Genomic DNA, 24,165 nt, shown 5'->3' with positions numbered 1-24,165 from the left:
CTCCCAAGTCTCAGCTGATTGGGAGTAAATGGGGATTTTGCAATAACCTTCCCCTGAAGTGGGGAGGGAATGGAGATTTTACAGTATCCTTCCCCTGCCACAGCCACCAAGCCACACCCACCAAGCCATGCCACGGCCACCAAGCCACACCCTCAGAACCGTTAGTAAATAATTTTGAACCCCACCACTGATGTGAGAGGAATTGGTCTCACTCATCTTCACTCCGTTTTCTGGTGTGTTTCATGCAGCTATTCTCTTTATGAAACAGAGACCTTTTTTGGAACCACGCTACAGTTCTGTTCTGTTTTGTTTTTAATTCTGACTGGAACCTGACAGGAATATAACATCCTCACTGACTCATAATTTGATCTGTATTTTATCTTTTTGATTCAGTCCCTAGCTATGAGGATATGCATTAAATCCACAGAGAAGGGACTGATTGCTTGGCTAACTGACTAAACTAAATATATAGTATATAAGGGACGGCAACTCACAACATTGTACCCCGACACAAACACACACAGCCCTACATGATATATAAAATGAGACGAAGGTGGGAGAATAGCATTTAAATTTCTCTGCTCCCTAACTTGGACACAACTTTCTGGCCACAGACCAGTTTCTTTTGCCAGAAAAGAAACAATGTAGTTTTTACATATAAATAACTATGGTTGCCCTCTTTGCTTAACCTTACTGCTTCTTCCCAGCACTGAGAGATGACTTTGAAATCATTCCAAGGACAAGCACTTCCAATAACTTTTCAACTCTGGAAAAGTATCCTCAGTATTTTCAAGTGTCAAGAAGTTTAACTTGGAATGAGAACTCCAATAAGCAGTCTTAAAGTCTTTTCATGATTATAGCAGGGTTTAAAAAAAAAATAATCAGTGGGATAAGCAAGAAGGACTTTGCAGATTTTGAAGGCAGTACATTCTTCTAACAAAGGTCAAGCATCATTTCCTTATAATTAAGATCATCCCCTTAAAGCTGTTTCACAAAGCCAAAGTGGCTTTTTTAACAGCAAAAGGCCTTGTTCCTTCTTTTTACTATTATAATTTTTTGGGGGTGGGGTGGGGTGAGGGGGAATACTTATTATGTTGCTTCTTCAAAACTTAACAAAATGAGAATTGTGGTATCTCCATGCCCCAAATGATTCCTCAAACCAAATTCAGGCCATCTAAAAATAGGGATTTCCATTACTCATGACTTGTACTATTAAATTTAATCTAATAATAATAATAGTTATCATGATTTATTAAATGCATACACTGCCTGATTTCCCAGCAACTCATATCTTATCTAAATATTGCTTCCAAATTATTATTTTTTTAAAAAAAAAACTTCCCCTCTTTTTTAAATCATTTTTTGAGGTCAGGGTTTTCAAATTAATCAGTTTATTATATTGGTATAAAATGAAAACGGGTTATAATGGGATTAAACATCACATCCAGATGGGCCTTCCAATACCTGTAGAGTTGTTTAAAATGCAAAAGGAAGTTTGTTGAAGTAAATTGAATCTTTCTTCCTTTTAAAAATGTATATATTTTATTTTAGATATACTTAAAATACAAAAATAATAGCAGAAAGAATAAACAATTAATAAACAATGCAACAAACAAGGACTTATATTCAATTTTGCAGCTAGTAAGATTGTTGGATGAGCAGGCACAAAAACAGCCAGGGAAGTGATTGAAGCCTGAGAAACGGGCCGCTCATCAATCAACAGGAGGGCTGATTTACTCCCAGTTTATCAAGTACTTAGGAGGTGAGGGCTTGGCAGCACAAGGAAACAACAGTCAATGACTTAATAGCCAGACATCAACATCACAATCTATATCTAAAAAGCTGTATATAATAGGCACCATATAAATACCAAAAGCTTGAAAGACAAAACCCTCTGGTCTCACTTACCGACCCAGATTGGATTGTGCAACATTATCCTGGGAAACATATATTTGCCTTCATTCATGAGAAACAATTGAGATGTTTTTACAGTGTTTTAGTATTTATATCATATTCTCATATTTTATTTTAAAATGATGTATGCACACCAGTAGTGGGTCCCGTCACTACCGGTTTGCTCGTGGGCGTGCATGCGCAGAAGTGTCCGGGTGGGTGGGTGGAGCCTCCCGCCACTGCCGCTACCAGTTCGTTCGATCCAGGGCGAACCGGTAGCAACCCACCATGATGCATATATACCTAAAAGAAATAAGCACGCACACTTTTCTAGTAATGTACTCTTTTTTTATATTCTGTTCCTGCTGGCTGCTTTTCTTAGCTGTCAACATTTCTTCAGTCTATTAATATTTCTTTTGTTTGGCAAATGCAGCATTCCATTTAATTTCAGTCATTCTGCTTCAGAACTAATTAACATCGTCGTTAAAATACTTTAATCTCTTAATTGATTGTCTTCATGAATACATTTTAAGCTACATAAATCAGTAGTAGAGTTAGCGCATGTAAGAAAACTGCTCAACAATGATAGCTCTTTGAGAAGGGCAGCGGTTCCATTTTCACAGTGAAAAGATTGCTCTTAAAACAGGGTGAAGATTATTTATTTTAAAACAGAAGAAAAAAGTTCAGCTTTTCAAGCACAGTTATTTCATGTTATAAACTAAGTTAATTTTAATTTTTAATTTTAATTTTTAATTATTGTTGTGTCCTGTGTTTTTAAATTGGCTGTACACCGCCCTGAGTCCTTCGGGAGAAGGGTGGTATAGAAATAAAATTATTATTATTATTATTATTATTATTATTATTATTATTATTATTATTATATCAATTGAAATTTCATTTCACAATTTTAATACAAAATTGGGAGTATGTGAACCATGAAAAGAGCCCTGGTGGTGCCATGGTTAGAATACAGCATTGCAGACTAACTCTGCCCACAGCCTGGAGTTCAATCCTGACGGGGATCAAGTTTGACTCAGCCTTCTGTCCTTCCCAAATAAGGACCAGATTGTTGGGGAAAATATGCTGAGCAGAGAGTGCTGTAAGGTACTGTGGAGCGGTATATAAGTCTAAGTGCTAGTGCTATGATTAAGTGAAAATAGAGAAACTCCATTGGCTGTGGTCAGCACTGTATTAAGTCACAGTTTACGTAGCCATGCTTTGATGAATAACAAGTCATAGCTCTGAATCACACATTGCCCTAAGGCTATAAACCAGTGGTGAAATCCAATTTTTTTTACTACTGGTTCTGTGGGCGTGGCTTGGTGGGCGTGGCTTGGTGAGCATGGCAGGGGAAGGATACTGCAAAATCTCCATTCCCTCCCCACTCTGGGGCCAGCGAGAGGTGGTATTTACTGGTTCTCTGAACTGCTCAAAATTTCCACTACCAGTTCTCCAGAACCTTCTAGATTTCACCCCTGCTATAAACCCTCACAGGGTCTATATTCTTAAATGGAAGGCAACCTGCTCATGTTTTAGCATAGTATATGAACACGATCTGAATGTGAGAGTGTTTATCTGGATGAATTTCGTGGATTATTATTATTAAGGGTGCATGTCCTTGGCTTACAACCACAACTGAGCCAACGTTTCTGTTAAGTGAAACATTTGTTAAGGGAGTTTTGCCCCATTTTATGACTTTCCTCGCCACAGTTGTTAAGTGAAATATTGAAGTTGTTAAGTTAGTAACCCGGTTGTTAAGTGAATCTGGCTTCTCCATTGACTTTGCTTGTCAGAAGGTTGCAAAAGGTGATCACATGACCTTGGGACACACCTACGGTCGTAAGTATGAACCAGTTGCCAAGGATCTGAATTTTGGTGCCATATTCATACGGGGATGCTTCAAAGGTCGTAACTGTGAAAAATGGTCATAAGTCACTTTTTTCAGTGCTGTTGTAACTTTGGCCACTAAGTGAGCTGTTGTAAGTCAAAGACTAGCTGTATTGAGAGATGTTTCTTTCATTGTTTGAGGAAAGATTTCATCTTCTATAAACATGGGCAGTGTTTTAATGAGTCTTTTATGTGTAAAATTGGTTTCCATTAGCTTAGATGTTTGTCTTTGAATTATATCTTAGGGTGCAATTTTCATTTGGATTTAGGGTTGTTGTTTTTTTTTTTTTTTTTTTTTAAATATTTTTATTATACCTTTTTCTTTTATAATACATCACCTTTCCAGTTTTGCAACAACAGTGTACTGGCTGTATCCAGTCTTTTTTAAGTATACATAGTATTTATACACCCTAATAATTCAGTATTCTCTCAATCAAACATTATAGTCTTTTTTAAATGCATAGTGTTGTACATCATAGTTATAACCATTATTTTAATAATTGTACCCTAATATTTTATATATATATATATATATATATATATATATATATATATATATATATATATATATATATCCTTTCCCCTCTCCACTTCCCTCTCCTTCCCTCTCTCCTACTCCTCTCCTCCCATCCATTTCCCACTCTCCTTTCCCCTCTCTCCTTCCCCCTTCTTCCGTCTCCTTCCTTCTCCTCTTCCCTTGGCTTTTCTCCCCTCTTCTCCTTTCCTCTGCCACTCCACTCCACTCCATTCCACTTCCCTCTCACCCTTCATCTCTCCCCTTCTCTTTCATCTTTTTCTGTTTCTTATTTTGTATAAATTTCCATTTCCCTACAGAGTACAGTGTATTTTCCGGATAGCGTCTCTTTCAAATATAACTATTCGTAAAATATGTGTGCATATGTGTACAACTGGTTTCCATTAGATTAGAGGATGTTTGTCTTTGAATTATATCCTAGGGTGCAATTTTCATTTGAATTTGACTTGGTTTGTCAGAAGGTCACAGAAAGGGATCACGTGACTCTGAGACTCTGCAACCGTCATAAATATGTACCATTTGCAAGCATCTGAATTTGGATCGTGACCATGGGGATGTTGCAACGGTCATAAGTGTGAAAAACTTTCATAAGTCAACTTTTTTCAATCCCGCTGCAACTTGGAACAGTCACTAAATGAACCGTCGTAAGTCGAGGACTACCTGTATCCAGAACACATGCAACAGGGCTGGAGTTCATGATGCGCTTCTATTTTAAACCATTGCATTTCACCCTTCTTCCAAAGCAATCGGTGAAAAAGTCTTAACAGTTGGGACTACTCTTGAAATGTGTCAAAATATTGGGCGAGGCAACTATTTTAACATCTGTACTGCCCAGCTGTATGGGGTAATTTAAGCCTGTCTCACTCATGGTCTAGGAAGAAATGTCATGGAGATATGGAAAAGAAAGTGGCTTGCAAGGCATATTTGGGCTTTTGGGGAAAGTACAAGACAGGGAAATCCCTATATATCTGAAAAGAGCAAGTCTGACTCATGAATGTTTAAAATGTCTTTGTATATGTGGGTGTCAAAATGAAAGACTCACTTGTTTTTCCGAGAGATCTCAAAGAGAACCCGTTCCATGGAGCAACTCCTGCCTATCTGCCCATTCATCTCTCACATCTTCTCAAACTGACAGCTTCTGTGTGAGCCGAAATGTACACATCTGGCTGAACACGGTGGAAAGACAGAAGCTCACAGACATAGATCTGGTCAGCTGTGACTGCAACTTTCCAGATTGATTTGCTCTTCTGCGGCGGATTGTGTGATCTCCTCTCTGCAAATATATACCGCAAATGTACAGTGTTGCAAATTTTCCTCCCTCTTGTTGTAAGCATGCAAATACAACTAAGTGTTTCATAGGCCACTTTTTTTGCTGCATGAAATACTACTGCAAACCGGCTTGGATTTTAAATGGCAGGGTAGGCGCCTCTTAACTTTCTATTATTTATTTAGTTTATTTTATATATTTGACTTATTTGTGTAGCCATCCATCTCACAAGAGAAAGACTTTGGGCAGGAAATAACACTTGATTAAGCAGTTTTTTAAATGATTTTAAAGCCCAAGACTGTCACAGCTAATTCTGTTGGTGAACCTCGATCATACATGTAACATGTTTTGTATATACGAAGGGTATCAAACTCAAGGTCCGGGGACCAGATCCAGCCCACAGGATGCTTGGATCTGGCACATGTGGCCCTCCTAGGCTCCGTTTTCAGCTGCAACAGTCTCCTGCCACCATCTGCCAGTGAAAACAGAGCTGGGGGGGACCGCATTTGCCCCCCCCCCCGAAGCTCCCTTTTCACTGGCAGAGGGAGGCAGGAGGCTGTGGCAGCTGAAAATGAAGCTCTGAAGCCCATTTTTACAGGCAGAGGCCTTGGGCGACCACAGATGTCCCTGATACGAATGACATCAAGCTGGCCACGCCCACCCTGGCCATGCCCATCCCAGCCATCGAGGTCAAACACGACCCTGATTCATCCCTCAATGAAATAGAGTTTCACACCAGTGGTGAGTTGCACCGGTACCCGGGAGCCGGGAGTGGTGACGATATGACGTCACTGAACCAGTTCTCCCCCTGCCCCTCCACACACCCCCGCATTATTTTTACCTTTTATTTGGCCCCACCCCCAATCTATTGCTGCCTCCTGAGTCCCAGATGATGGCTAGAGGGAAAAAACTGTTTAAACTCTTGCCGCGGGGCTTCAAAGGGCCGTCCTACAGCTGATCAGTGTTAAAAGAAAACAAATGAGTAGCTATGCTAGGGAAAAACGAAACTGAAAGTAAAGCAGGCTCTGCTGCAATGTGACAAAATGAGGCAGGGAGAGATTTCTTTTTCTTTTTGCTCACCAAAAAAGGTAGGTGCAAACAATGGGAAATTTAGGGGAAAAGAGGAGAGTTCAAGATTTTAAAACACAAAAGAAAAAAAGCTCTATTTAACTAGGGAATTGTAATAATTGAGATACTATTAATTGTATATTTGTTGAAAGCAGAAATGGTTAAGTTGTGGTTTGGAGGAATATATGGGGGAAATTATTTGGTTTATTATTATTGGTAAATATAATTAATTGATTTGTAAGAAATTGGATTGCATGGAAATAATTGGAATATTCATGTTCATATTGATTAATATACAAAAAAGATAGTTATATAATTAATTGGTTTATATTAAAATGTTGAATTTGTATTAAACAACTGTAATATTACATAATTAACCAATGTGAGGATGGATATAAAAATAGATGACAATGGGAAGGGCTATAATATAGAATAGAAGGAAAAATTGAATTTGATTAAGTTTGGGATGAGGATGAAGGGTAATGTTTTTTTAAAAAAATAGATGAGGAATAAATATGGCAAAAAGGAAATATAGAAATTGTAAATTTAATTGAAATGACTAAACACTGTTTAAATTTGTGAACCGGCCAAATACTCTGTTCAAAGAAAATACATTGTATGTTTGTATGTGTGTTTCTAATTATTGCTATTCATTCATATTTGTTCTCTTTTATTCTTTAAAGTTTAACAATTCATTCTTTATCTTAATATCTTTATATTTGTTAGGGGTTGCCTTTCTTCCCTTTCATCTTTTTTATTGTACAGCAATCTTTCTCCTCAAACCTACCACCTCTCTCTTTTCTTTCCTTCTTACTTTCTCTTCCCCCCCCTTCTTCTCCTCCCTACTTCCTTTCTCCTTCTCCTCCTCTCTTCCTCCTCTCTTACCCTCACTCCTACTCTAATTTCCCTTCCCTTCCTTCCTCCCTTCTCTTCCTTCCCTCTGTCTCCTTCCTTTTTCCATCTCTCTTCTCCTTCCTTCATCCCTCTATTGCTGTATCCTTTTGTGCATATGGACTACTCAGAGGGCTGAAAAAAATATTTTTGACTGGTCCTCGCACTTTTGACCAGTCCTCGAAATTACGACTGTCCTCACATTTTATGTTTTTTGCCCTATCTTGTCACCATGGTGAAGAGAAACAGTTGTGAAATGAGTAACATGGCTGTTAAGAATGCTGCAGGGGCATAAATGTGAGGATGGTCATAAGTGTGAGGACCAGTCAAAAGTGCGAGGACCTGTCAGAAATGACTTTTTTCAGCCCTCTGAGTAGTCCCTATACACATAGCCATGGCCACCCGGTCACATGACCAGCTAGCCATGCCCACCCAGTCACATGACCTCCAAGCCACACCCACAAAATAAGCCACACCCACAGAACCGGTAGTAAAAAAAATTTAGAACCCACCCCTGTTTCACGCCCCTGGTATCAGGGGTAAAATTCAGCAGGTTCTGAACGGAAATTTAGAGTAGTTTGGAGAACCAGCAAATACCACCTCTGGCTGGCCCCAGAGTGGGGTGGGAATGGAGATTTTGCAATCTCCTTTCCCCAGGAGTGGGGTGTGAATGGAGATTTTGCAGTATCCTTCTCCTGCCATGCCCACCAAGCCACGCCGACCAAGCCATACCACACCCACCAAGCCACACCACTCCCACCAAGCCATGCCCACAGAACCAGTAGTAAAAAAATTTGAATTTCACCACTGCCTGGTATATACCATATCATGGGGCTATGCCCTTTCTCTTGATAGTCCAAAGGAAATGTTCAGTATTCAAGTCTCATTGTAGGATTCTGTCAATCAAGGAAGTACAACCTATCAGCACCAAAGTCCATTGTATTTAGCAATTCGTCTGTAATTGCGGAGACAATTACATTGGCAGAACTGATAGGTGCCTGGCTTTCAGAATGAAAGAACACTTTCCAAAATGGGTCCAGACAGTATTGAGTAATCCAACAGCAAATCATAGCCATAAAATGCCTTCTTCTTCTATCGTGAGACATATACTAGCTACAGGTCACCAAGTTGATCCAAATACTGCATTCAGAATTTTATGGCGTCACAGGAACTCTCATTTTCTGCGGTTCGCTGAAGCGGTTGCCATCAATTGGGTGATGCAGAAACAACTGTATGTCAATCTGCGCCTTCTGTGGATGTAACATTTCATCACTGGTTGGTGTTCACACACATTATATGTCTAAGTAACACTCTCGATAGACTTTATGCTCTATGTTGATTTTTAACTGTGTTATTGTAAGTTTGGTACTGACGAGTCAGTATAAAATGCTTGCATCTACCGCCATTCGTCTTTTAACTGCTTTGTTCAAATTGTTAAAGGGGACTCACTGCTTTAAATTTTGGATTCGTTGAAGGTAACCTTTCTCAGGACACAGCAAAACTAATCAAACGAGTTATTCCCAGAACAAGGAGGTGACATGTAAACTTATTTTGTATTGGGTTAGGGTTTTCTTACACACTGCTGATACCTACAATCTGATCATAGTTAGTAGAACCATTTTAAAACCATATATAAAGCACCAGAAGATAAGCCACTGGAGAATCAATGATACAGCATCATGTATATAAAGACTAAAAGACAACCTAAAAGATAATCTAGATTAAAAGACAAAAAACTGCATCAATGCCAGCCTTATTCAATTCTTTAATTGAATAATTCAATTCTGGTCCATGGAGTGTGGGTTGGGACCCCTGCTTTAACAGGGGTAAAAACTCTTGGAAGTATCAACCAAGCCTTCCACCTATTCATTTCCATCTCCTGGGTCTCAAGGTGGCTTCCAGGCTTTTGTAACTAGAAAGCTGCTTATTCCAGGTTCATTTTTCTGAAATGCGACATGTTATTACTAAATATTACTCCAGGTAGCAGAAGAAATCATATTTATTGATTGCTGGAATTGTTAGAAGAGAGTAATATCAAAGGGGATGGTGTTATGGGTACAATTAACCTTGGTCTTTCTACAGCAAAATCAAAATAAAATTTAGAAAACAGCCTCATTCACTGATCTTAATTTGGGCAAAAGAGGCATTTACTAGAGGTGGGTTTCAGCAGGTTCTGACCAGTTCTGGAGAACCGGTAGCAGAAATTTTGAGTAGTTCAGAGAACTGGTAGTAAAAATTCTGACTGGCCCCGCCCCAATCTATTCTCTGCCTGCCAAGTCCCAGCTGATCAGGAGGAAATGAGGATTTTGCAGTTACCTTTCCCTGGAGTTGGGTGGGAATGGAGATTTTACAGTATCCTTCCCCTGCCACACCCACCAAGCCACGCCACACCCACCAAGCCACGCCCACAGAACCAGAAGTAAAAAAAATTAAAACCCACCACTGGCATATACCATAAGATATTTCTCAGTCTAGGACAGTGATGTGTGCAATTCTGGCTTTGGAGTTCTGAGAGCTGAAGTCCATAAGTCTTTTTTTAAAAAAATTATTTATACATTTTTCTTATACATGTATAAGTTCTTTGTATACAATTGATACTAAAATTGATCCTGTTGATTATTTGCATAAACTTGGGCTGATTGAGAAAGAAGATGATGTTATTAGTATGAAAGCTGAATTGCTTCAGATGGGTGGATATGGAATGAGGAAGGAATTAAATTTGGATAAGGAACAAGGAGCTGCAGCTGGAGAGGGCCCAGAACTTAAAGCTAAATCACAACGTAAAAGAAAACCAACAAAAGAGCAGTTGGATTTTCAAAAAAAAAGTAGAGAAAATGGAGGAGAAAATGTTGGTGAAGAAAGTGAGATGGAAGATCAATTCGGTTCTGGGCCCGACTCAAGTGATGGATCTGAGTGCGGAAAAGAAGTAATAGAGTAATAGAAAGAAAAGAAGCATAAGAACAATGCCTGGAGCTAGAGATGGCTGGATAGACAGACACATTCCCTCTCCCCCATTCTTGGAAGACAAGGCGGCTGGAATTGAATGAAGGCGATGGGGAAAGAAGAAAAATTGTTTTTTTTTTTTTATTATTCTAGTATTTTCTTAATTACACTCTCTTTTGTAAGTATTTCCTCATTTTTCCAGGGCTGTGCAAATACAATTCTTGCTGCTGTTAAGACATGCAATATTAAGTATATATTCCCTGTATCGTATTTGTCTGGTACTATACCTAACAAAAATATTTCTGTTTTATAATCTATGTGTTGCTTTAACATTTTTTTCTAGCCATATGTGCATTTTTATCCAATTTTTTTTTTTGCCTGTGCACATATCCACCACGTGTGATAATATGTGCCTGGTGTCTGATTGCATTTCCAACATTTGGTGGACATGTTTTGGAACATCTTTGCTAACCTCGCCAGTGGCAGATGCCACTTATAAAACATTTTGTACAGGTTTTTCTTATAAGTAGTTGCCATTGTCAATTTATAATTTATATCCCAAAGTTTTTGCTATTTGTCTAATTCTACAATATATCCAAAGTTTTTAGCCCATAAGTCTTAAAGTTGCCAAGATTGTATGTCCCTAATCTACGATTTTAACTGGTTTAAAGGTTTAACACTATTACTGAAAATTGGATTGGAAACATATAGTGGCTACTGCAAACTATTTAATGCCATGGATTGTTATATGATGTTCTTGACTCATATCTGTCTATAATTAAATGGGTCCAGTTGGGTCCCAAACCACTGTCAAAGGCAATCTCTGACAGAATTCAATAATATTAAGGGCAAAGTTATATTTAGAAGAAATATCTCATTTTCATCCAGTAAAAAAAAGAAACCTGCATTTATTCCTATTTCATAAAATTTCTTAATCTCCATTGAAATCTATGATCTTAGCAAAGCATCTTAAAATAGTAAAGGCATCTTAACTGTTTTGGATTAATTAAGCAATTGAAATACTATAAAGTAGTATTTTAAAAGTCTACAACTGCAAAAAAAATTTCTCTTTGTCCCTAGATGCTTATTTGGCCAGATTTGTCTAACAGAATCATCTCCAACACAATGTCTTCCAGATTCACTGATAAGAAACACCCAGAACATTAATTTGTATCAGGAAGGAAAGTTTCATTGTAAACAATGGAAAATCTGTACTAATTCTCGTACTTTAAAACTATTTTTTTTTATCCTGGAAGCCAGCTATCGTGATAAGAATTTTAGCCCATTATTTCACAAGTAAGTGTGGGAAGTTTTAATATTGTTACTGGAATGACTGCATTTTATAGGATTTCCTGTTGGTTTTTTTTATATATAAACTAACTCCATGTGTTCATCTTCAATAGACCAAAATTCCCTGTCCAAGATAACTTAGCATGTATACTTTTTCTTAAAAACCTAGGGAAACGAGAACAAGAAGCCTAATCTCCCCAATTCAATTATCTCACACTCACACACAAACTTACAGAGAGAGAGAGACAGAGAGAGACAGAGAGAATTTAGATTGGTTGATCACCTATTGGGTGGAGGATAAGAGTGATGAAATTAATTTTTCATTTTCATCTACAGAACTGAGCAGCTATTAATACTTTACAAAAGCCTTTTATTTTAAAGCTTGCAATTCCTGAATTGTGGCATACATGTATCTTACTGACTTTTTAAAAAGCAATTTGAATTGCCTCCCATTTCTCTAGCTTGGCAGACTGATACATTCATTTCACATTCCACACAAATGACAATAAACATCTGACCTCCAAATTCCTCCTGCTCCCTCTACCGTTTCCATCATTGTATGTTTATTTATTTTCTCACTTTATAAATTTAATTTTACTTTATTGATTTCTAGCCCTCCCCCCACCCCAAACTCCAAATGACTCTGGGCAGCTTCACAATTTTTTTAAATGTTTAAAAGCATTCAAAAACAGGGACCATTCTAGAACAAAGCCACAGCAGACCTTCCCACCAGATGTCACCTCAAGATCTTACATTGTAATAGACTTCTATGCTGTTCACAACCATAAAAGCAGTAGAAGAGCAGCAGGAAACATTATGATGTCATAAATTCAGATGATTCTGCATTATATTCAGTACTTTGTGAGGAAAATGTTGTCTTAACCTTAAAAGATCTTCAGTCTGTGATCACTTAGAAGTGTTGCTTTTGCTTCTTGAGTAGCACAGCTGCTAATGATCACTTGATGTTGATTAAAATCCTTTGGTATATCTTGCACATTTCCCAGACTTCTGTTCCCCATCCTGTCACAAAATTTAATGTATTTATATGTTGGTCTCAACTCTTAAGGAGCAGAGTATTACCTCTCCCTTTATAAGTCTAGCTAAACCATAAAGAGGGAAAATGTCCATAATTATAGCAAGATTGTCAATAAATTTATTTTATTTATTTGTTTCCATTTCTATACCTATATTACATTTCTAATAAATAAATTAACTGGTACATTGTTTTTTATTCACTTAATTGGCGTCTCTTTATCTAGTTTTAGGACTGATACGGAAAACAGATAACAGAAACAGACAAAAATATTGAAAATTCAAGAGGGTTCACAAACTTTTAAGCAGCACTGTACGTACTGAAATAACTCCATCTTGCCTTTCTTTAGTAAAATCCTATTTTTTTTAAGAACTAGCAATAGCACTTAGAGTTATATACCACTTCACAGAGCTTTTACAGCCCTTTCTAAGCAGTTTACAGAGTCAGCATATTGCCCCCAACAATCTGGGTCCTTATTTTACCCATCTTGGAAGGATGGAAGGCTGAGTCAACCTTGAGCCTGGTGACTGCAGTCAGCCGCAGTCAGCAGAAGTAGCCTGCAGTACTGCACTCTAACCACTGCGCCACCGCAGTTCAGAAGAACAATGTAGAAACATTTATAATGTGATGTTGCATTTTAGGGCAAAAGTGTTTGGTTGAGATCTGATCTTCACCCCTCCTTCCCTTAAAAAAAACATTGGGATGGTCCGACAAGATTTGGGTTTTAGTGTTTCATAGTTGCATAGCTAAATGGAGGAGCAACTTTCAAAGGTGGTAGATGAAAGAGGATTATTATCCACTATGACTCAAGATAGCTACAGTACTTAAGAAAAATGCTTAGGGGTACATATTGAATATTGTTGCCTACTGTTAACAAGTTTCAGACACAGGATTAGATAAATTTAAAAACTGTCTTTTCTATTGTCCTATAATTACAAACCTGTGCATGGAGTACAATAATCAAGCACATTATACTAGCTTTACTAAGATCTGGTCACTATGGAGCAATTATTTTTGGTATTTAAAAAAAACCACCAGGCATTCCTACATAGAAGCAGTCTAAAACTCACTTTTAAACATGATTACATTACTGTTTAATATGCTTCCATATGTTTTGCTGCAACAGCATAGGGTTTTGTTTTGTTTTTTGCCTTCAACGTACCATAGCGATAACAATTACACTTGAGGGTTTATGCATATGCCACAATGTTTTCCATGTCACTTAATTTATAACATCTGTTTGTTACACAGTCTTGGTTTTCTATGGTTCTCTATTTATTTTTTAAGCTCTCAAAGTCAGATGGAAAACCAGGAATTGAATTGCCCTAGTTAACATTTCTAGCAGATTGTATGGATAAATCGGATTTTTTTTAAAAAAAAAAAATCTTACTAAATTCCCAGGAAAAATTCTGGAAATATGTAATAGAAGTGATCATATACTGCAAAGCATTTTATTGTTTATCTTAGTATTGCTGAAAATGAGTCATTGCACCACACACTGTCTGGTGGAAACCTAAGCATTGGGAAAGCACTGAAATAAATCTTAATTCAGACCGAACACATTACCCTTCTTGGTAAATCATACATTTATTATCCAAAGTCTCAATTTCGCTTTGCGAAGTTCTCATACTCTTGTTCAGATTGAAACTAGGACTGAATGTTTGCATTCTTTCTATCGTTGGAAGAAATATCCATCTGGTTCAGTTCCAAGCTGGGGGAAAGACACTGGAAACATGTAGGCTGATTGGAAAGATGGTTTAATGATGAAGCAGAACCACATGCGTTTGTGGTTCAGGGCAGCTGATAAAATGGAGTTGAGAGTGGGTGGGTTTTACACCTTCTTTTGGGCTTTGTATTTGAGCTTCCTGTTCCTGTGCAAGAACATGTCCTTTAACATTCTATTGGCTGTTGTCAGATTCCTATGGGGGTCATGTACAGGTCATAGCTGGCTCTATAGGCAAAAGAGGAAATTCAAATTCTAGGAGTTTGTCTGAGCTAATCTGGTCAACCTCTGGCTTATTGTTTATCTGAGCTCCCAGGTGAAGTTTGGATGGCTCTGGGGGTCATGCAATGAAGGGGCTTGTGTTCTGAAAGGATGTTGGGCAATTCCTATTGTGGCTTAATGGCTTTCATTCTGTCTTGGATCTTGGGTGAGGGGCTGCTTCTAATCCTACCATTCTGCCTTTGTTCAGACTTTGCTGCAGGGAATTTCAAAATATCCTGTCTTGAATGGATTTCTGCCTGCAGTATTTGCTTTGCTTATGAATAGAGCTATCTAGATACATGTCTTCCTCTTTCAATAAGCTCTTTATCACTTAAGTGCTGGCATCTGCTGTGGGCTATTAAGAAAGACTTATGGGCTGCTTCCTGCTTCTAAAAACATGTTTCTCCATTTCTCCTTTAGGGAAATATAATATTCTGCCTTTTTTTTTAATATTACCCAAAATATTTCATTCTTCTAGGAGGAGTGGGGCTTCCCACACTGTACTACATATGTGGTAAAACATGTTGTGATTAATTTTCATTTAACAAAAATTGGACTGAGGTGTCTTGGTGATCTCTGAGCATGGCTTTTCTCTTGCAAGTATTTCATTACTCAAACTAGGTAGAATCATCAGTTGATATTACATTTGGGTAATGAAATGTTTGCAAGAAAACAAGCAAGCTCAGAGAGCACTAAGGATCCCTCATTTCAAACCTGTGCTACAAATATTCTTCAGAAATTGGACTTTAGTTAATTATCTACTTTTCTATCTTCCAGGGATTCCCCTCTGCAGTGCCCCATGCTGAGAAACCCACTCCTAACCACCCTTTCAGCAAAATGACAAAATCTGCGTAGAGATCCTGATACAAATGGTGCAACTTTGAAGAAAGTTGAAGATGACACACTGTATGTTGGTGTTCGTGGTGGGTTTCGAAATCTTTTACTACTGGTTCTGTGGGTGTGGCTTGGTGGGCGTGGCAGGGGAAGGATACTGTAAAATCTCCATTCCTACCCCACGCCAGAGGAAGGATATTGTAAAATCTCCATTCTGTCCCCAATCCAGGGGAAGGTTACTGAAAAATCCCAAATTCCTCCCAATCAGCTGGAACATGGGAGGCAGAGAATAGATGGGGGCGGGGCCAGTCAGAATTTTACTACCAGTTCTCCAAACTACTCAAAATTTCTGCTACCGGTTCTCCAGAACTCGTCAGAACCTGCTGAAACCCACCTCTGGTTGGTGTCCTAAATTAATGGGAAGACACTTTCTCACTGGACCAAATGTGATGTACAAATGCTTCTTGGTAGGGCAACTTTTCCCAAAACCTGGCATCAATGAGTTAAAGTTAGTGGTGAGCATTTAAAGGCACTCCTGCCAAAATTCATAATTCTTGATACTTATTAGGTTCTGAGGCCAATTTTGCAAAAATTGAAAAGTAAATGTCTCCTTGCTGGCTGACCCTGTTACATATTAGATGTTTTCAATTTTCTCTTTTCTTACCAGCAGGACAGTGTCTATAAGACATTTGACTACCCCAGTCAAAGCAACAAATATATTTCCTCCACCTTCCCTAACAAGAATCAAAGGACATAATTCAAGACCCAGAAAATACTATAAGCATCAATTGTTTATGCTTTAATCTGTCCTTAAAATTACCAATCAAACAATATGAAATGATGATGATTTGATATGTGTTCATGATACCCAGAGGCAGATATCTGTCCTAATCACCCCATTTTCCTTATTATGGTGACCCTGTCCACCAGCGATGTCCACTGATCGACTATACTAAATTGTGTCCATGATAAAGCTATCTCAAACAACAAAACCCCACAGATTAATGCGACACAATATTTAAAGGAATTAACGCCATCAGCCAAAAGTGAATTAGAGCTTAATATCAGAAACCCTCTTAAAACTGAAGGCCACACAACATGGACCTTGTTGTACCAACAACAAGGACTTTGTAGTACTGTACTGTCATACTTGCTTACATACGATTTTTATATTTTAATCTGATTTATTTTTCTCTCTTTTAAATGATGTTAATAATTTATCAAACCATTGCAGACTGGGCTGTAGAAAGCTTTTTACTCTGTTACTGGATTGATTGAAACTTTCTAATACTCCTAATGTGCAAGATAAATCTGTCTTTGCTCTCCAGGTTAGGATAGGATAGGAACATGTATGTCTTAACATGACGTCTGTAGTTTGTCTTTGGTGTTAACTGACACCTGGTTTGTCTGACTAGGTGGCTCAGTGACTAAGACACTGAGCTTGTCGATCAGAAAAGTCAGCAATTCGGAGGTTTGAATCCCTAGTACAGGTCTACTGCGTGAGCAGGGGTTGGACTAGATGAACTCCAAAGTCCCTTCCAACTCTGTTACTGTTACTGTCTCTTGGTGGACTCTAAGTAACCTTATGACCTTTGTTTCTCATTAACATCCTAAGTTTTACGCCCATAGGTTCTTCAGAGCTCACTGAAATGAATTGTATGTAACTTGTTTAACTTCATGTAGTTGATTTCCTTGCAAAGGGGAGGATGTTTTTGTCCTATCCAATCAATTTTTCTTTTGGATTTTCCTTTGATGTATTAACTATAAAAGAGAATGTAAACGGGTTCTCTCTTTGAACGAGATGTCTTTTTATCAGAATGTTCTGAACAAATTGGAATAAAATGTTCTTCCTATCCTGGATCTGCTTCCTTGGAATCTATGCATGCTGGGCCACAAACGTAGAACTAGATTTGACTATCAAAACAAATAAAACACACTACATGCAGGGCAGTGAAACATCCTGAGACACACACCCCTTCTTATGCCAAGTCAGAGCAGAGAAACTGGCACAATGCATTCTTTCGATGTACAGTTGTATGTATGTTGGTTGACACACAATTATAAATTCCACACTTACCTGTGTTTGAGTTTGCATGAATGATGCAGTTTGTACAGATGTGCACACACACACACACACACACACACACACACACAGCCTAATACCTGGAGGCTATATGGTAGACACCTACTTTTAATTGGCAGCAGAAGCCAATTTGGGTATCACTGGGGCTGTTGTCTGCTGCTCGCATGATGAGCTTTACTGCACTATTTTTAATAAATAAACTCCAGTGTTTAGAATGAAGAGATTATTTTCCTTCCAAGATAGAAACTGGTGAAAATATATTGCTCAAAAACATAAAGGGAACACAAGCAGAAGACATCCGAGATCTGAATGAATGAAATAGCCTTATTAAATACTTTGTTCTTTACTACAGTAGTTTATACACTGCTCAAACAACTAAAGGGAATACAAAACTACTGTATGTAACGAACAAAGTATTTAATAAGGCTATTTCATTCATTCAGATCTCGGATGTCTTCTTCTTGTGTTCCCTTTATTTTTTTGAGCAGTGTATAATCACGACTTGGGATAGCATTAGTACACTGGTTTTTTTTGTTGCATTCCTTTTATTGGAAATTGACTTAAGGACAGACTTATACAAACATGTTATTGTTTCAATCTCTAAATGGAAACATAAGTGAAGGCAAATATATGTGTCCTGGGATAATGATGCAAAATCGAATTTGGGTGGGACCAGAGATTTATTCTTCCAAGATTTTGGACTAATGCTGGATCCCATCTTAAAGGAATTTCTCTTCTGGAATATGTGCTGCCAAGCCACCGGCTCCTAAGTATTTGATAGGCTGGTGGTAATTCAGCACTCCTGTTAACTGACAAGGGCCCCGTTTCCTGGGCTTCAATCTCTTCCCTGGCTGTTTTTGTTCCTGCTCATCCAACAATCTTAGTAGCTGCAAAATTAAAGGTATGTCCTTTTTCATTGCAATCTGAAGCTACCAATGAGTTCGGGTCTCCTCGTCTGATCACTCGCTTGTGACCTTGCAATCTGAGTGGTTAGCTTCCTCCCCATTTGTCCTACATAGTCACAGGGGCAATCCATCCACCAACTCAATTCACCAACCTTCCACCTGGAGTGGGGTGGGAATGGAGATTTTACAGTATCCTTCCCCTGCCACACCCACCAAGCCATGCCCACTAAGCCATGCCACACTTACCAAGCCACACCCACAGAACCGGTAGTAAAAAAAATTGAAACCCACCACTGCCTTCCACCAGTCCACAAAGCCAGAAAGGTTGGAGACCACTGAAATAGATGACAAAAAAATAGAGGCAATCACCAAGTACCAAGATCTCAAAATTGAAATGGAAAAATTACAGCATAAACTGCGCATGGTGGTCCCAGTGGTTACTGGCATCCTGAGCCATACCAAAAAAATCTTGGACAGCACTTAGTATATCTGCACATTGATCAGATTACCATCTGTCAATTGCAAAGGCCATGTTCCACACATATACTACGCCAACACATTACAACTTTTGGAGAATAATTTGATGTGCATGAAGGCCAACACAAGCTAAAGAAGTGGCAGCTGTGTCTTCACATTGGGAACAGATTAAATTTGCAAAGACAGCAGACAGCAGACAGCAAACGCTTCCTCTGCAAAGAAGCTGAAGAAATAGTGGACCAGCTAATTAGCTGCTGTAAGGGGATTGCACAGACTGACTACAAACAACGGCATGACAAAGTAGCAACAATGGTGCATTAGACCATCAGCAAGAAATACCATTTCCTACAAAGAAGTGCTTGTGGGATCACAAAACAGACAAAATAGTAGAAAAAAAAGAAATTCAAGTGTTCTGGTACTTTAGAACTCAGACAGATAATCATCGGTCACATAGCACCCCAGACTTAACAATTATTGATAAGAAAGCAAAAATGTCTGGATGATGGACATTAGACTATCTGGAGAAAACAGAATAAAAGAATAAGAACTGGAGAAAATCACATAAAGACCTGCAAATAGAAATGACTGTGGCAAAAAACAACAACCAAAGATAATACCAATAGTAATAAGCCCAAAACATCTGGAGCACCATTTGGACACTGTTTGCATTGCAAAATCATCATAAGTCAACTGCAGAAGACAGCTTGACTTGGAGCAATGCGACAATAGCTGTAACACCATTAAACAACAACATTTGCCCATCCCGGGTCTTTGGATGATAAAAATGCCAAATCCAGTCTGAACATCTGGCTGACTGTGTGACTAATCATAATGTGATTCCAAAGGGCAAAAAGGTTGCCTTTACACTAAAGTATTATCCAAAATATCTTACAGGATAGAAATTACTTTCAGAATCATTTTGCAGTAACTTGTGTGCTTTGCTTTGTAATAATTTATACCTACCGTATTTTTTGGAGTATAAGATGCACCTTTTCCCCACTAAAAGGGGGTGAAAATTTAGGTGCGTCTCATACACCGAATGTAGCCCTGCCCACCCACTGACCCCCACCCTTTGGCCTCTGCCTCCCAGCAATTTACCTCCTTGCAGCAAGCAGCAAAAAGAAATAGCTCGTTTCAGCTTCAGCACAGCCTAATTAGCACAAGTTGATTGGATTGGCCTCCCGACTCTCAGCGTTTTGCTCTCAGCTGTTTTGCACGGGCCTCTGCTGCTTGCTTCAAGGAGATAAAATGCTGGGAGCAGATTTTTTTTTCCTTATGCTAATCAAGGTCTGCTGAAAATGAAAATGAAAGTAAAGCAGGCTGTTTGTTGTTTACTGCACAAGGCAAAAGTGCTGGGAGGCAGAGGCAGAGGCAGATTTCTTTTTCTTGTTTTCCTCACCAAAAAAGATAGGTGCGTCTTATAGTCCAGAGTGTCTTATACTCTGAAAAAGATGGTATGCTTTGCAAATTGAATGCAATATGGTTTTCATGATTTCTTTTAATGATTCAAAGATGGACATTTATAAAATGCCAATGACATTTCTCACGCACCCCTAATCAGTGGTTGGATTCAAATAATTTAACAACCGGTTCTCTGCCCTAACGACCAGCTGGGTAGGTGTGGCTCAGTGGTCATGTGACCATGTGGACATGGCCAATTCAACATCACTCACGTCTATGGGCGAAGCGCCTTAGCTGTTACAATGTAATAAGGGTTAAGCAGAGGCAGTTTCTGTAAGCAGGGCAATAAAGATTAGGCTAGAAACATGACCAGAATGTTTCCTTCCTGCCTTCCTTACAGGATTAGCCCTGTAAAGTGGAAAAAAAACAAAATACGATTTCTTCTAACAACCGGTTCTCCCGAATAGGTGCGAACTGGCTGAATCCCACCACTGGTCCTAATGGTGTGAAATTGAGCTTCATGCCTAAATTGAAGATTAAAAAGTTGCAGAAGACTTCACTATCTACAATGAAGTGCACTCCCATTTGAGAGCAGAAAGCCCAGCTGGTGCCAATAAAGACCTGTGCAGAAATATAAATGGCCACAAGCCTTATATCGCCTAAGCCAGAAGTAAGCTGATTACTAGTTGTTTAAATGTAAATATGAATTCAGCTAAGACCTCTTGTGTCCTGGTTGAAGTCATCTTCTAGACAGCTGCTTCTGTCATCCCACCCTTTTCCACTGGACATATTTATCTTCAAGCTGTAAAAGAGACATCTCCCCTAATCAGTCATCAATTCCTTCACAATAAATTGTTTCATGAACAGTTTTCCAAATGAGACAATGAAGAAAACCCAGTGGCTTAAGGGTGTATGCATTTTAGAAGTGCTGTAATCTTGTGTATTTATATTTCTGCAGCCCTACCCAAAGGGCCAACATGGGATTCAAGTATGTTATTATCTCATTATTTCTTTACTGCATTCTGAAATAACCTCAACAAATAAATACTATTAAGCAAGGCTATTTTCAAATCCACTGCCCTAGAAACTGTTCTAAGTTGGCTTCCAAGGCAGGAATTTCATCCTCAGTTATATCTATGGATCCAAAATATTTCGGTCTTATAAACCAAAATTTATTTTTAAGTAGTTATTTTGGTTTTATTAACCCAGACACTGAAAGGTTATGACTACTAAATCCGGTTACGATAAACACACTGCTAACAGAACAGATTTGTACTAATTTTGAGACTTATTGTAATTTTGAGAACTAAAGGAACAAGCAAATGCTTTTCAGAACATGCCACTTAGAAATAAAAAGCCATTAAGAAACTATATAACTTTTTACTAAGCCTAAAAATGGAAGACGAACGGGTGAAGGAGACAATGGGCAAAAGTCTTTTTGGGTATAATATAGAACTAGATAACTGGCAAAAACTCTGGGAAAGAAACTATAAATTGACGATGGCAACCACTTACAAAGAAAACTTGTATAAAATGTTTTATAGGTGGCACTTACCACCGGTGAGATTAGCAAAAATGTTTAAAAATATTGCCAGGAAGTAATGATTTTTTAAAAAAATATTACTTCCTGGTTAAAACCAGGAAGTAATGACACCCAGTCGGCGATCGCTACCAGATCGCCAAACCACAGGGAAAAATTGCTACCCGATCAGGCGATCCAGTCCGATCCGGGAGCATTTCACCCCTGATATACACGTTCTCTTGAAGAACAGGCAACAGAATTTCATTTTTAATGTGGGCCAGTGTGCTCACAGAAAAAAAAAATGACAATAAAAGTTATTTTATCTCATCTCATCTAGATAATTGCAACAACAATAGCTGTACTATGTCATCATTAGTTTCCATTACAGGAACACAAGACCATGAACTAAACATGAGGCACAGTTCTTCTCACCTTATCTTTTTCACATGTGGGGAAAGGAAACTAAGAATAGATTGGGTTGACATATTTTTACACTTTGATAAGTGTAAAAGGAAGTGTAAAACTCCTTATTGTCACTCAGGAAGGAGGAAGGAACAGTAGAGATAGACAGATTAGTTGTTATAGAAATGGCTAGTTACGTATTAATGTGTAAAAGCAAAAAGTTGAGGCTGGAGTGTTTTGAACTTGTACTGTGCTAAAAAGAGTCAGAAGTCAACACCTTTTCTTCCTTTTCTTTTTTTCCCCTTGTACCTCACACCTTCTTTTCCCTTCTCCTTTTCCTTCCTTTAATTTCCTATTTCTATTTTCTTTGTATTTTATATGTTAAATAAAATTAAAGCAAAAAGCAAACGATTCATAGTTATGACAGTTGTGGTATCCCACGATCTTGTGATCACCTTTTGTGACGTTCTTAAAAGCAAAATCAATGGGGAGGCCAGATTCATTTAGCAACCTTGTTATAACATTAAGCAATTCACTTAACAACTGTGGCAAGAAAGGTGCTAAATGGGGTAAAATTCACTTTAAAATGTTTCACTTAGCAGCAGAAATTTTGGGATCAGTTGCGAATGTAAGTCAAGGACTACCCTATCTATCTATCTATCTATCTATCTATCTATCTATCTATCTATCTATCATTTATTTATTTATTTATTAGTCCAATTTATATGCCGCCTTTCTCCGTAGACTCAGCGCGGCTTACAATGCATTATAGCAATAGCCTGCATACTTTTATGTATATACCTGTATTAGGGCTTTTGGCCCCCCCTAAGCAGTGTTGTTCTATACAAAGCTGGCTTATTGCCCCCACAATCTGGGTCCTCAATTTACCTACGTCGAAAGGATGGAAGGCTGAGTCAACCTTGAGTCTAGTGAGATTTGAACTCGCACTAATTGCAGGCAGCTGGCAGCTAAGTGCTAGCACTTAACAGCACTTAGTCCGCTGCACCACCGAGGCTCCGAGATCATCTATCTATCTATCTTACAGCCCACTTCTATTATTTTTACAAATAACTCAAGGCGGCACACAAATCCAACACATCTTCCTCTTTCTATTTTCCCCACATAAACAGCACGGAGAGGTGAGTTGGGATGGGGTGGCCACCGAGCTGGATTTCATAGCTAAGATAGAATTAGAATTCAGAGTCTCCGGCTTTCCAGCCGAGTGCCTTAATCACTAGACTAAACTGGCTCTCACATTGTATATCATTTGCATTGTGACATGACTGACATCAATTACATCATTTGCAACATTTGCATGATGATATCATTTGCAAGTGTGGCATCATTGTGGCTTCTAGCAGATGCCTATCAGTCTGTAGTACATATATACAATCAAAATACAACACACCTGTTATGATAATAGGAAGAGCAGAGAGCTGCCAACTTATACAGTACATCAGATAAAAAGCCATCTGTTGATGGGTGGAATAAGGGCTGGCCAAGAATTGGGACATTGGAAGAAGTTCAGATTAGCAGGGATGTTTAAGTGGAATAGATCATTAATATGGACAGAAAAGTAAAAGTAAATGGATGGGTCAGGTGTGGTGGAGTGGAATGTAAACTAGCTGACTTTGCATGGTTTATTCAACAAAATATTCTGATCCTAAGGGCAGAAACTTGAAGCAAGGCACATACTGGAAGTCATTTAAGCTCTCCACTGTTTTTTTCTAATGCAACCACCACATTCATA

This window comes from Pantherophis guttatus, chromosome 6, assembly GCF_059756535.1.
Source record: "Pantherophis guttatus breed Tessera chromosome 6, ASM5975653v1, whole genome shotgun sequence".
Lineage (NCBI taxonomy): Eukaryota > Metazoa > Chordata > Lepidosauria > Squamata > Colubridae > Pantherophis > Pantherophis guttatus.
The sequence above is the reverse complement of the archived record's forward strand: the minus strand, read 5'-3'. Positions refer to the sequence as shown.